The 13,566-nt window shown below is 49.5% G+C and overlaps 1 protein-coding gene across 5 annotated transcripts in view; it reads right to left on the bottom strand.

The window, feature by feature from the left end:
* The window catches only part of mrj (DnaJ heat shock protein family (Hsp40) member B6 mrj), a 207,797-nt gene that overhangs the window by 22,848 nt on the left and 171,383 nt on the right, over window positions 1–13,566 (bottom strand). The window contains exon 1 of one of the 5 annotated variants that reach the window (XM_050189667.3): window positions 4,353–4,520. The exons of 2 other annotated variants lie outside the window; for them this stretch is intronic. The gene's annotated coding sequence lies outside the window, so the exon portion shown is untranslated. Of the gene's footprint in view, window positions 1–3,886; window positions 3,908–4,352; window positions 4,521–13,566 lie in introns of those variants that run through there. 2 more of the 5 variants (XM_050189669.3, XM_055077330.2) reach the window with 2 other exon arrangements.

The raw sequence follows: 13,566 nt of genomic DNA, 5'->3' as shown, positions 1-13,566 counted from the left end.
CAGAGAACAGCACAAGTGCTTTTTTGTCCTTACCCCTTCTTTCTATGTCTGTGCTTCAAATACCATGAATAATACAGCATTACTGGTTGCATGTGCAAAGAATTGCAATGAATGCAAAGTGACACGCATCTGCTCAATGACAAGTGATAATTCCCAATTTGGTGCTTAATGAAGCCAGTGAAAGCCTACAGTGCAATTCATCCCCTATAAGCCAAGCCTTCATTGACAAGTTCTAAACAGAAGCACACAAGTGGCGTTCTTATAGTTTGTATGATCTGTACCGTAATAAATTCGTGCACACAGTTTAATTATATGCTTATTGTGTACACATAGGCGTCCACAGTAAGCACCAAAGTGAGTGCACGTCTTCAGTTACAGCGGAATATAACAATTTTGTTCTATATAGTACCACGGAACACCCCTAGGACATCAATGCAAGAATGGTAGTGCCCATCAAGAAAGATGACTGAAGCACAAGCAGTGATCTGGTTTCTCAGCTGAAGGAACCCAATGCCAGGGAGATTCATGCAGAGCTGGTGCAGTGTATGGTTACAATGCCCGAACTTATGGCGTGATTGTGAAGTGGTGCAGGCGATTTCAATGCAGTCGAACAAGCCACTATGACAATGAATGGGGTGGCTTGACCCCTGCTCAATGGTGAACCACAAATTTATGTACAAGTGGACACTAGTAGTTCCTGACCGGCAGATAACTGTTGAACAAATAATGCAGCAGGTTTATGTGAATGCGGGCACTGACGAAACTGCCACCGGAGTCTCACTGCTTAACCTCTATTTATTCATGGCAATAAAAGAATTTTTATGAATACCCCTCGCAAATGTAGTGATGGTGAAAACAAGTGTACAGATGCTCACTGAATGCTGTTACAAACTCATTGATGCCCATCAACTGCTGCAGTGCTTAGAGATGAAATACCTGTCATTGGCTCATTCCACAGCCACATACGATTTCATACTGCCAAGGGGCCTTTGATCCAGTGGGCTTTGATAAAGCTCAATGTGTTCAACAGCCGCAGCATTCAATAACCACCGAGTGGAATGTGAGACATCCTGGTCCAGGAATTGGAATGTCAAAAACTTCCTTACATGATGTTCGAAATGCATAGCACAAATTACTGCAGTAAGGCACGGGAGCTTTAGTTTATGCAACCAAAAAGCATAATTTAACCATGTGTCAGCAGAGATAAAAGTTCAATTATGAATTTTGACAGGAGTTTACAGTGAGACATAGCCACAAATAACTTCTGCATAAAGAAAAAGCAGCATGAGTAGACATTATGGAATGGCAAGGGGAGAAGAACATATGTGGCATCAAATGTCAAGAACATATGTGGCATCAAATGTCAACGGAAGGATTGAAAATTGGCAAGCTGGTCCCGATCCATCTTGACAGCACCACTTTTGACATGGACAAGCAAAACACAGGTCACATGCTGTCCTGTGTCACATGACAGCACAATGGGTCAAAGGAAAGGATGCAGTGGGCAAAAGTTACTTAAAAGGCGGCATCAACAACAAGCGAGGTAAAACCTTGCTTTGTAGTACAACAAAAATTTTGGTGGATCTGGTTTTTTTAATGTAGTAACTAATCAACGAAAGTCAGAGGAATGCAACCTACAATCAAAAGAATGTGCAGCAACAATGTTCCACAACAGTGCTCTTCTGCCTATTTTGGGACAATAGTATGAGCACTTGAATTAAGGACAAAGGATGTGCAGGCTTACTCTGCAAGTTCCAAGGACACAAGAACCGGTGTGTCCGAATTGAAAACTTATCCAGCAACTCGCCCACGCAATGCTTGTCCCTGTAATACACTTGCACAGAACCTCGATGAAGAGCAGTAAATATTTCGAGAGAACTGCCCAATTTTGTGAACTGCCTGGACAAAAGGAACCACAGGTTGCCTTGTTGAAAGAATGACCACTTCGCTCGCACATAGGGGCCATTGTTATGTGCTCAACTGATTAAATATGTTCCAATGTGGCAGAGAAGAAATGTCTACAATGAAGATTCTTCGACTGTTCAATGTTTGTGGCCTAAAGGATCAATATTCCTGCGAAGTCGCTCAAGAATGTGTGCGACGGCTGTGTCACAAATGTTTCCTACACTCGCGGACAACTTTCTGTGGCTATGAAGGGAAAGCTACGGGTGCATGGCTGCTGCACATGTGTTACCGCCGCGCCAAGTAGTCCGGCAGTGTTGACAGTACTTTTGGCCGCTCGGAACAGCCGCTGAATCGAAGCAGCTTCCACGTGCGACGGTTTTGCGTTGGCCCCGACGCGGAAGGGAAAAGCCGCAAAATAAATAGACATTTATACTAAGCGGAGTGTTCTGTGTTACTTAACTGTTGGTGTATATGTTTTCTCTTTCTCAGCCTAACCTAACGTGAATTAAAACGCGGGACTCTTTTCAGAAGTGCTCTCACTTGTGCGCGCTTTGCCTCCGAAGTTTTCCCTTCAAAGCCACTGAAAGTTGTCCGCGAGTATAGCAAATGTTCAAAGTAGAACAGTCTTTAAAAAAGTGTGCAAAGAAAATACGCAAAAGAAAAGTGCATTGCTGGGTTTCTACACATGATAGCTGATCACAGTTTGGCTAGTTAGTAATCGAAAGACACAAGCACAAAGGGGAGCGTTGTATATTAGACAGCGTTGTTTTGATGGCGTACTGCACATAAGCAGCCGCGCAAATTTATCGGCATTTAAGTGAGCAGCTCAACGTATCCACACGCGCGGCGTCGTAAACGATAGCAGCTGTCTCGCATCAAGCCAACCACGCCTTTTATAAAGAACGCAACGGGATTGCCCGCCGACTCGACCGATGTTCTAGAAATTACTGCAGCAGCGCCGCGACTGCACCAGTCGGAGGTTCGGAAAGTTCGATCAGTCTGGTTCGGCCGTCGCCACTGAAGTAATATCGTGGTGTTTTATATTCTATGCCTGGAAAATAGAGAAAAAAAAAGCGACAGTACAATCGCTACAGCGTCAGGAGAGTTCTCTCTCATTCCCACTGGGCAACCACGCAGGCATGCTTCTGCGGAGCCTTCAAAAGAAAGACTCCGTGATTATGCCAGCATAAACAAGAGATTCAAAGAGTTAACGGGAAGAAAGCTGCGTGAATTGACTGAAGCTTTCACGTAAAAGCGGGGTTTACGCCTGCCCACCCGACAACCTACGCTTTTTGGCCTGTGTAGTCTGCTGGTTAGGCTCCGGAAAGGTTAGCACATGAGAATACGAACAGGGAAATCCAGAGGACAGAACTCAAGCTTGAAAATGTCGCGCACGAGCGTAGGTTAATACTGGTCACTGGCAAATGTGGAACGAGAGCACTTCGCATTTCACTCGCAGGCAGTCACACGGAAAGGTCCAGTGATACTCTCAGTGGAGTACACTTTCCAGCGAGTGTGTTCGAACACACACCTATTTGACAAAAACCAGGAAGTATACTACTAAAAATGCGATGTATTTAGCCAAATGCTCACAGCACGAAATACTTTAGATATCATGAAGCGGCAGCACTTGCAGAATAAGATCAGCAAGCAGCGCCAACTCAAAGTACGGGTTCTGACCAAGCCGTATGTTTACTTCCCTCGGCATCAGTGACGCTATCTGTGCAGCCTACGCGAAGACTAGCGAGAGCCATGTAGAAGGAGAAAAGAAATGTGTTGCTCTACGTAAACGCTGAAATCAGCGATGCAAGAGGTGCAGTTAAAAAGCATGAACGGCACACTTTTTCGAACTCGAAGATTTAGGCTAGTGACAAACAGAGCGGGTAACAATGCGAAGGCTACCGCTGGGGGCTGACACAAAAGGCCACGAATGCACAATGCTCCGAGGCGCTGTCCTTTCAGCATCTGCTAGTGCACTCACCGGGATCGGCTGACAAGGAACGTCACAAGGAACGGTCGCAATATCGGCCGGAGTTCATGCAGCCACGGCGAAGCCGCGGCTTTATAAACGCAAATGATTCGCCATCTTTTCACGAAGCGCGCGCACTTGTCGCAGCGACATGAGATTTTTTTTTTGAAGTCCGGTGCAGTGCTTACCGCGCACGACGCTGCCTAGGCTAGGCCTAAAGTGGAAAAGACAAAAAGAAAACGAAGACATCGCCAAACGTGTACGAGCAGAAATACTCTACGGAGGCTGGACTCCCACACTGGCTTGACGCGCTGGCTAAAAGCCGTCCTTGGGTGGATGCACAGGTTCGGCGTCAAACGGGGGCTGTTGAAACTCCGCTTTCGCTCCCAAAAACGGGCGGAAAAAGAAGAGAAGGACGCTCGCGCACGGGTTGATTCGCACGTTTCAGAGCGAGCAACCGTTGGGGAGCACGGCTCACCTGTTCCAACGCTGGCAGCTGTTAAATCCACAGGAACGGCACGCGCACAGAAGCACACGCGCGGCCAACACCAGCGCAGAACCCGCACTTTCAGAGCCACACAGACACGGCAGCCAACGGCGAGCGCAGCGAACCAACTACCCCGTCAGCAGGCAGCTTGCCCTATCCCAGAGTGCACCGCGCGCAACAGATGAACGACAAAGAAAGGTGGCGAGAGGGTCTTTCCACTCTCTTCCTTGACGTGTTTCCTTCCCTTCGCTCGTCGCCGGTCCGCTCGCTCGTCGCCTCGCCTTCGCTCGCTTGCGTGTTTTGCTCCTACTGCATAAAAGTTTATTCTCTCTCTCCTTTGCTCCTCCTGCCTTGTCATGGGCCAATTTAGTAGCCCACAAAACGTGGTTGCAGGTTGCGCGGAGATATAGCCAAGGAAACAGCGGCAAGCAAGTGCTGCTAAACTTTCCCTGTTGCGTGAGGACGAGGAGACTTTGGCCTCCCGAGGTTTCGAAATATTTCTCGCGCTGCGCTTTTCTGTCGCTCTGCCCAACTGACGGAAGAAATTTCGCGCGCTTGTTTCCTTCGCTCTATCTCCGGCCATCCGTGAGCAGAATAACCTCAGCGACAGCCACGGATAACGGTAGACAGACGTTCGCTCAGCTCTTCACCCCGTTTCGTCTGCCGTTTTCTGTTGTAGTGGCAAGGTTATGCGAAGAGTACAATGCTTGGTATACACGCAAAATTGCCGCGCGTCTGGCCGCTCGAGGCACTTTTTGTGTATTCGCGGGCTTCTTCCACGCTCAGAAAAACACTTTATGTAGCACATATTGAGCAACAGAAAGCAGTATCGGGAGTTCTTCATGTTGCTCTACAATTTTCTCATTGACACTTTTCACCTAGTTACAATATTTGAGAAGTTGATTAATTCTTTAAGACTACGTGATTATGCAAAATATAGTCTGAGGATCTCCAGGCGACGGCAAACAACGTTTCCTTGGTTGCGTTCAGCTACGTGGCAATTGAATAATTTTAAATTTGGTGCATCATAGTTGGCACACCCTGTATATTACTATATACAGGCTGTATATAGTAACACAGCGAAGGATGAAAGCGAGCGCGGAGCGCAGCGGGAGATGAAAGACTGAGATAGCGAAGAGCGCGAGGAGGAAAGCGGAAGTGGGGGGTGCAGCGGAACCATGAGATGGAATGCGGAGGATGAGGGTATCGTGAAAGCTTGAGAAGAAAAGCGTAGAGCCGCGCAAGACGGGCTCTGCGGCGACGATGGCTACGAGATGACGCCAGAGTAGCGCGCGTCGTCTGTATGGAAACAAAGCGCTGCCTGAGCGGAGGTCTTTCTGCGGCGGCTGCTGTGGATCGCGCCCACGCGTCACCCACCCGCTGCCTCTCTCGATTAGCGAGGCAGTCGCGACACACTTCGCTCCGTATGCAACGTGCTGCACGAGACAGTTCGTCCGCGCCACCCAATATATCGCGAAATGAAAACATGTATGAAGCTGCGCTCAAATTTCGCCTTAAGGAGTATCGTAATCGCTGGTGATTTTTTTAGCGCGACTTGAGAAGTGTGCGTCACAGATGAATGAAACCAATACTGTCAAATGAGCCTTGTTCATAGACGCGCGGAGATCAATGTTCAATCTCCACGCGCTGTTCTCTTCTTTCGGCTCATTTTGCAGGGAAAGGTTCGTTGCAGCGTTGTCACTGGAGATATATGAGAAAATGAAGCTGGAAGAGTGCTGCTTAATTAACCAGACGGGGGAAGACTTCCGAGGCGTTGATTGCACCTCGCTGCTCCTGCGGAAGTGATGCCGATTTATGCGGACTAGTCCAACGATTCGGTGTCGCTTTGCAAAAATAATAATTACCGGCGGATCCCACGCATATGGGGAAATTGATTACGAGCGAAGGTTTCTTTGATGTCTACTGAGATGTCTTCACTTCTATGTATCTCGACGTTCCTCGCTCAATTCACGCTCTTGTCCCATTTTCGTTGCGTTTTCCTCACTGGTGGCCCTTTTGTTCACTTAACGTCTCTCTCCACACTCAGCTGCTTCTATTGCCGATTTCTTCACTTCTGTGAAGGCGATTTCATTTATTTATTTATTTTTGCCGAATTTTGATTCACTTTTTATCTGTGTAGCCCAACACTCCTTGTTCGATGCGCAATCTCGTCCCGTTTTGTACCGTTTATTTCTTTATCCGCACTCGGTTGGTTTTGATGCCGGCTTCTTCGGGTCTCTGTAGCCGACTTGTTCACTTTTCTCTTGTTCTGTTCGGCCGCTATAGCCAGTTGCACATATTCTGGGGGATTGGTCAAAAATGTTCGCTTACCAGTGCCGCATGCCCAGTTGCACATACAGCGACCCAAAAGGACCACGTGAGACGTGAGTGAGTGAGTGAGTGAGTGAGTGAGTGAGTGAGTGAGTGAGTGAGTGAGTGAGTGAGTGAGTGAATAAACTTTATTGTAGGTCCGGCGAGGACGCGAACTCGTCGCGCACCCGGCTAGTCCCACGTCGGGACCGGCAGGTCTAGCCCACCGGCCCGGTCGCGGGCACGCCGGACGGCCAGGATTTGCTTTTCTAGAGCGGGGCTACGCAAAAGCGAGTCCCACTCCTCCTTGATGAACTTGGGGTATGTCGACCCGCACTCCCAGAACATGTGAGGTAGAGTGGAGGTCTGGCCGCAGGACGGGCAGCCGTCGTCGCGATACACGTCGGGGTAAGCCTCGTGGAGAGCGGACAGACACGGATATGTGCTGGTCTGTAGGAGCCTAAGGGAAACGGCTTGCGCCCTATTCAACTTGGGGTGAGGGGGTGGAAAGACCCTTCTGGACATGTAGAAATATTTAATAATCTCGTTGTGAGTAGCGGGAGCGTCCCTGTGACCGTAGAGAGGAGGGGAGTCAGTGCTCCTTATAGAGGAAGCGCGGTCGGTGAGGTCACGCGCAGCCTCGTGAGCAGACTCATTGAGGTTCGGGGGAGCACCCTCGACCGATCCTACGTGAGCGGGAAACCAGTGAATTGAATGGTTTGTGAGAGCATGTGGACTCGAGCCGCTAAGAAGACGAACAGCTTCCTTGGCGATGCAACCCTTTTGAAAAGCCCTAACTGCCGCTTTGGAATCACTATAGATTTCGGACCCACGACCGTCTAGCAGGGCGAGGGCGATGGCGACTTGCTCGGCGACTTTGGGGTCTGAAGTGCGAATCGAGGCGCTATTGGAAATGTTGCCGCCCGAGTCGACCACAACGACGGCAAAGGTCTTCCCGTCACTGTACTCCGCAGCGTCGACGAAGCTTGCGCACACATACCCAGTGACACAAGTTGTCTATTCAAGCCCACATGTCTAGTGGCCCAAGCTGTTGTACAATCGGCAAGACAGCAGCTTCCAGCATCCGCAATGTAGATGACAACGACGAAGATGTCTTGGAGAATTGGTCGTCTGAGACCAGTGGACTAATATTCAGTTTTTCTGCCCGTCTGATAGCTTCTAAAACCTTTTTGTGCGCTCTGTGCTCGCCGTGGCACGACCTGGAGGTCCCCGCCCACCCGGAGAAGCACATCAAGCGACCCTCTAGGCGCTCCGAGCCGTATCCACCACGACACGGAACATCACCGCCATGATGCACTCAACGTTGCATCCATGGCAACTACTAGTCCTGCAGCCCCTGCAGTAGCAGCTACTAAGGTCCTGCGAACAAGAGACTACGCGAAGAAGAGCCTTCGGGCGAAAATGCAGAAGAGATGGACCAGGCATCTTTCACGGTCGTATCCTACAAGAAAAAAAAAAGTGCTGGTGTCCCTGTTATCTTCAGACCTACCCTAGAAGAGGAAACCCATGGAATGTTAACCATAACATCGTGTCATCGGCGGTTGTAACGTCAGCTCAAGAAAAAGTTCTCAGCCATCGCCTTAACAATTAAGGACGGCAGCCTGATGGTTACAGTGTCAACACTGCCCGCCGCCAACCGTTTGCTCACGGTAACTGAGCTAGCTGGCGTGGCTGTAGAAGCCCGTGTCCCATATTCATACACGGCCAGCTCCAGCGTCGTTACAGCAAGGAGGCTCACCACTTACATGTACCCTCAGGATGGCGGCAAGGTCAAAGAGACACGTCGTCGATCTGTTATACTGGAATTCGCCTTTACCTCAACGAGTCCCGCTTGGATTCTGCAATTACCCTGTCGCCGAATACGTCGGGGCAGCAACAGTGTTACAAATGCCAGATGCATGGCCACATATCGAGGCATTGTACCGGCCCGGTGCGCTGCAAAGTGTGCGTTGGCCCGCAATCCAACCTCTATTATGCTATACGAACACGCCCAGTCTTCAACCTAGGCTGTCGCCATTTATTTATTTATTTATTTATTTATTTATTTATTTATTTATTTATTTATTTATTTATTTATTTATTTATTTATTTACTGCGAGTGCGCTCTGTTTTCCCGTTTAGCACCGCGTTGAAGGTGCCGAAGTGCACTCCCCGTAAGTGCACTTAACTTGCCCGATTGCCTTGGGTATAAAACGTGAAAACCGCCCGCCGCTCCGATGTGGCAAGTCGGAGCGCAGCGGACGCTCAACTAAATATTAGCCTACTCACCGAGTGACGGGGGGAGAGTCAGAGAGAAACGATGGCAGGTGACGATGCTCATTGTCAAATACGCAGTACATGCACTAAAATACTCTATACGTTAATTTATAGGGTTTACCTATAATTATTATTATCTGAAAAGTACCAATTAATGCTTCTTGAATAGACCTTCTGCAAAGTTAAAGTAAACGATGTAAAGACTAAGGAGTAGATAGCTTACACATCTCAACTTCGTCCACCTACTCGCTCTGAGGCAGCATTTTAATATCCGCACTTGGGGCAGAGCTACGGAAATGAAAACTCCGCGCTTAATTTTTCCCTTACTTTTTTCTCGCGATTATTCCGCGCAATCACCCCCCCCCCCCCCCCCCGCGCCTTTCTTTCAAACACATACATATATAAGAGGAAAATTAAAGCGTAAATAAATATACTGCTCCAAACAGTCACTCTAGAGGTCAGCTTTTTTCCCTCATCAAGTGCAACAAAGCCTATTTCAATCACTTCGGCGGCAGCCCCATGAGAGCATTTCTGCGTTTCATTTGAACAGCGGAATGGGGTGCTCCCACTCAAGGCAGTCCCGTTCCGCACACGCGGTACAGCGAAGCGCCGCGGCTTTCATTCTCGAAAACGTGCCCCAACGGCTTGCAGGCAGTATCGCAGAAGCAGAGACCTCCTCTGCGAAGCAACGTACGCAGCGAAGGGAGGGATGAGGTCGCCTGTTTCTTCTATTTGTTTTTTTACGCGTCCTTTAACTCTCCGCTGAACTAAAGCGGAAAGCGAAAAAGGATGACCGAAGCACGCTCTTCGTAGCCGCGTGATTCTCCTCGTTAGGATCTTTTTTTTTTTTCTTTTGTCGTCCTCCCTCCCGTCTTGTATAATTATCGGAGGTCATTGCCCTCGTTCGAGCTGTTTCCGATGGCGTGCTAGGCCCTGGCTTTTCCCGGTCTTCGGAGAACCCTGGCCCAGAAGTTAGAACACACCCAGTATTCTTATCCTATATACGTTCACTTATAGGCTGGGCTACAGCACACAGTTTTCTTTTTCTTCTTCTTCTTTGTTTTTTTCAAAGGAGGGCGAGCGCATCTGCATGTCGTTAGCGCTTGCGGTCGGGACCTGCACGGTGCGAGGCGTTGCAGATGCCAGAGGCCTTGTTGCCTGGTTGTGCGCGAACTTTTGCAACGGATTTCGTAACGCGCTAACGACACCCACGGGTCGCACACGCTTGCGTGCCGCGTGGTGCCAGAGAGAGCTCCCTCACACAGCCGCTGCTTGAAACGGATGCATACTTGAAATCAGTGCGGATAACGAAGGCAACGCGAAAAAAAAAAAAGAAAGTACGCAGGACGAGCGCTGTCGAACAATTGAATAAGAGCAACACACATAAATGAAAAACAAAACCTGCGCGCGCATGCCATTAGAAAGCAATATGGCATAAATCAGCGAGCAGCTGCATCTCACAATCTAAGAGATTAACGGCTCAGATACGCAATTATCGTATCGGCATTTTATATGAAAAACTTCTACAAGTTCGCGTGCTTTCCTGCCTCTGCGCTTGACGACAACATTATCTTTGATTGGATCTCGTAATCTTGATTCACTCAGTCCTTGCTTACACAGTTGCCTCAAGGAGACCGAGGAACCGCCACGGTGCCAAGTATAGTGGCGGCGTTGCTCAAATAGCTATAGGACGAGGTCGCGGTTTCAATTCCCAGCCGCGGCGGCCGCAGTTAGGAGCCAAATCCCCCCCCCCCCCTCCAAAAAAAAAAGGAAATAGAAAACCTAAAAAGAACCGCTCATGTATTTTAGATTTATTGCTGTCAACGGTACGCTCATCGATAGCACACAGGCGCTTGCCTGTAAGGGGCGTTTCTTGCCATTAGCACAATGACGACACTGAAAGCTTGCTCACGCCTTCTTAGGCGGCGAGCCGAAATATAGAGCGCAATAAACTTGCTCAGCACGTTACGCGATGGCCGGGTGTCGAGCGGCTCGTCTCATATCAGTCAGTGTGGCCTGTAGCAACGCTTATCGCCGTGGGTTGGACGGAAGAGGTAATTTCACGACTAAGTGACGTCGCCTGGACGCCAGGGCGGTGCGCACAATGCGCGATAGCACAGGTTCGTCGTCGTCAGAACAAAGCGTTAATACAGATGCGCGAGCGTCAAGACGATGCATAATGAGATATCGCCGATGATTAAACAAAAGTGCAATCTCTCATTTTTTTATACCTCGGCTGTAGGAAAACAATGAAGACATGATTGACTGTACCCGGCCCGATGCCCACGGAGGCGGCATTGAGAAAAAAAGGAGAGAAAGAAAAAGAAAGACGGAAAAAAGAAACACTCGTGTATCGCGCACCGGGTGCACGTTTAAGAACCCCAGGTGGCAAAAGTTAATCAGGAACCAAGACGAATGCGAGCAGCCGAACTAAAGCACGGGACAATGACGTCGCATCCGGAGCCCTTCGCAACCGCGCGTCCCTCAAGGCCCATGCACTGCGCAGTTTCGGCACGTTGAACTCTACAATTTATTTTAAGATGTACTGCAAAACTGTCTCGATGGAAAAGCCACACTGACTGCGCCGATCCCCACCGTGGTTGCTCCATGGCTATGGTGTTGGGCTGCTGGGCACGAGGTCGCGGGATCGAATCCCGGCCACGGCGGCCGCATTTCGATGGGGGCGAAAACACCCGTGTACTTACATTTAGGTGCACGTTAAACAACCCCAGGTGGTCGAAATGTCAGGAGTCCCCCACTACGGCGTGCCTCATAATCAGAAACTGGTTTTGGCACGTAAAACCCCACAATTTTTTTTTACTGACTGCGCCGATGAACAGCTATGTGCTCTCTTTCCGTAATGTCAGCGGCGGCGCACACGAGGAGGAAATTACGTTAGCCGTACCAGCATATGAACAACTTGTGCGGGTCTCCTTGGTGGGCTCCGGGCCCCTGGCCCAGACCATTCCTGACGCTGTGCACTAGAAGCGGCTACAATAACTTTGAAACGCTGATACATTTGGAACCGTCGTGGGGTCCACTCCGGCCAGCTCCGAGACGCTCGTTCGGTGGCAATTTAGCAAGTGGGGTTGACGGGGAACTCCCATAACGTATGTTTATTTGAGGAATATATAGGGTGGGGGAGTGGAGTGGGGACTCCGCAGTGTTTCCAACTGTTGGGGAGAGCCTGAATCCAGGTTAATATTATGTGTATAGTGTGGCGTCAGCAGCGTGTGTTTGTGCAGTTCAGACGAGCAAGATCTTCTCTCTTGAATGCATGTATAGGTATGTACGCTGGAATTTCACGCCTATGGTAAGGATAGATATGCGTGCACCTTTCTTTCCCCTCTTCTTTTCTTTTTTATGCCGTAGCTGGCTCTTCATTGAGAGGCGAGTCGTTTAATGACACCGAGACGTCTGAATACAGCTGGGAGCAATCAGCGTTGAAGGCATATAGGCGATTAACGAGAGAACACAGGGCACAGCGGCGCATTCGCATTATCGATTGACTTGGTAGCAGGCGTACGAAAGTTAGCTAAAGCGCGGGAAGCATCTCGCCGCGTTATTCCTGCGTTTTCTGCCGTTCTATTATCGAGTCATGGTTTCTCACGTCGATGTGTGACCAACTAGCCCGGGTTACTTTCTTTTCTTTCTCTAGAAAAAAAAAAAAAAAGATCACCGACGATTACGATACTCCCTAATGCGAAATTTGAGCGCAATTGTATAGATGTTTTCATCTCGCGATATAATGGCTGGCGCAGACAATCTGTCGTGTGGGCACGTTGCAAATGGAGGGAAGTGTGGCGCGACTGCCTCGCTGATCGGGAGATCGCGAGAGGCGGCGCGTGCGTGACGCGTGGGCGCGATTCGCAACAGCCGCCGCAAACAGACCTCCGCTCATGCAGTGCTTGGTTTCCATATAGACGACGAGCGCAACTCTGCTGCCATCTCGTAGCCATCGTCGCCCCGTCTTGCGCGGCACTACGCTTTTCTTCTCACGCTTTTGCGATACCCTCCTCCTCGCACTCTCTTCACTATCGCCGTCTTTCATCCGTGATACTTGTTCGCTCTTTCATCCTACGCCGGGTTCGTTCGCTCGGCAACGAGGGACAACGCCGACGTTCGCCACAGGAACGGGCGCCTAGAAGCTGCGCTCTAAAAAGAAATAAAACGCACGCGGCAAGCGTTTTCGAGCTGTCGATCACTGAAAAGTGCTCAAAAAAAAAAAAAAAAAGAACGTTTGCTCGAGTATAAGTGAAGCAGCGCGAAGAGGACGAGGACAGGCATCGAAAACAAGCACAGCAGGAGAAGCGCTGACGATGAACCAGCTCGCCCCAATCATGTTGTTGCTGCTATACAGAAGTTTGCTTCATGCATCCATACATGTATATAGGGGACTACAATCCTTTTCCTTTCGGAAAGAGGGGGGCGAGGAGGGGGCGCACACTTTACCGGGGAGGGGGGGGGGGATCGGCAAGCCGCGTACTAACACTGAAATTTCAGGTTGGGCACCTGCACGGTGTGCCACCACCTGGCTACGCCTGCCTCCATTTCTTTCTCACGACCCTGCAACATGCTCACTCTGTCCCTTCTTGGAAATTGCCTCCGCTATACAAGT

The sequence above is a fragment of the Dermacentor andersoni genome, chromosome 2, assembly GCF_023375885.2.
Source record: "Dermacentor andersoni chromosome 2, qqDerAnde1_hic_scaffold, whole genome shotgun sequence".
In the NCBI taxonomy this organism is placed as follows: domain Eukaryota; kingdom Metazoa; phylum Arthropoda; class Arachnida; order Ixodida; family Ixodidae; genus Dermacentor; species Dermacentor andersoni.
Note: the sequence above shows the minus strand (reverse complement) of the source record. Positions and strands in the feature narration are given on the sequence as shown.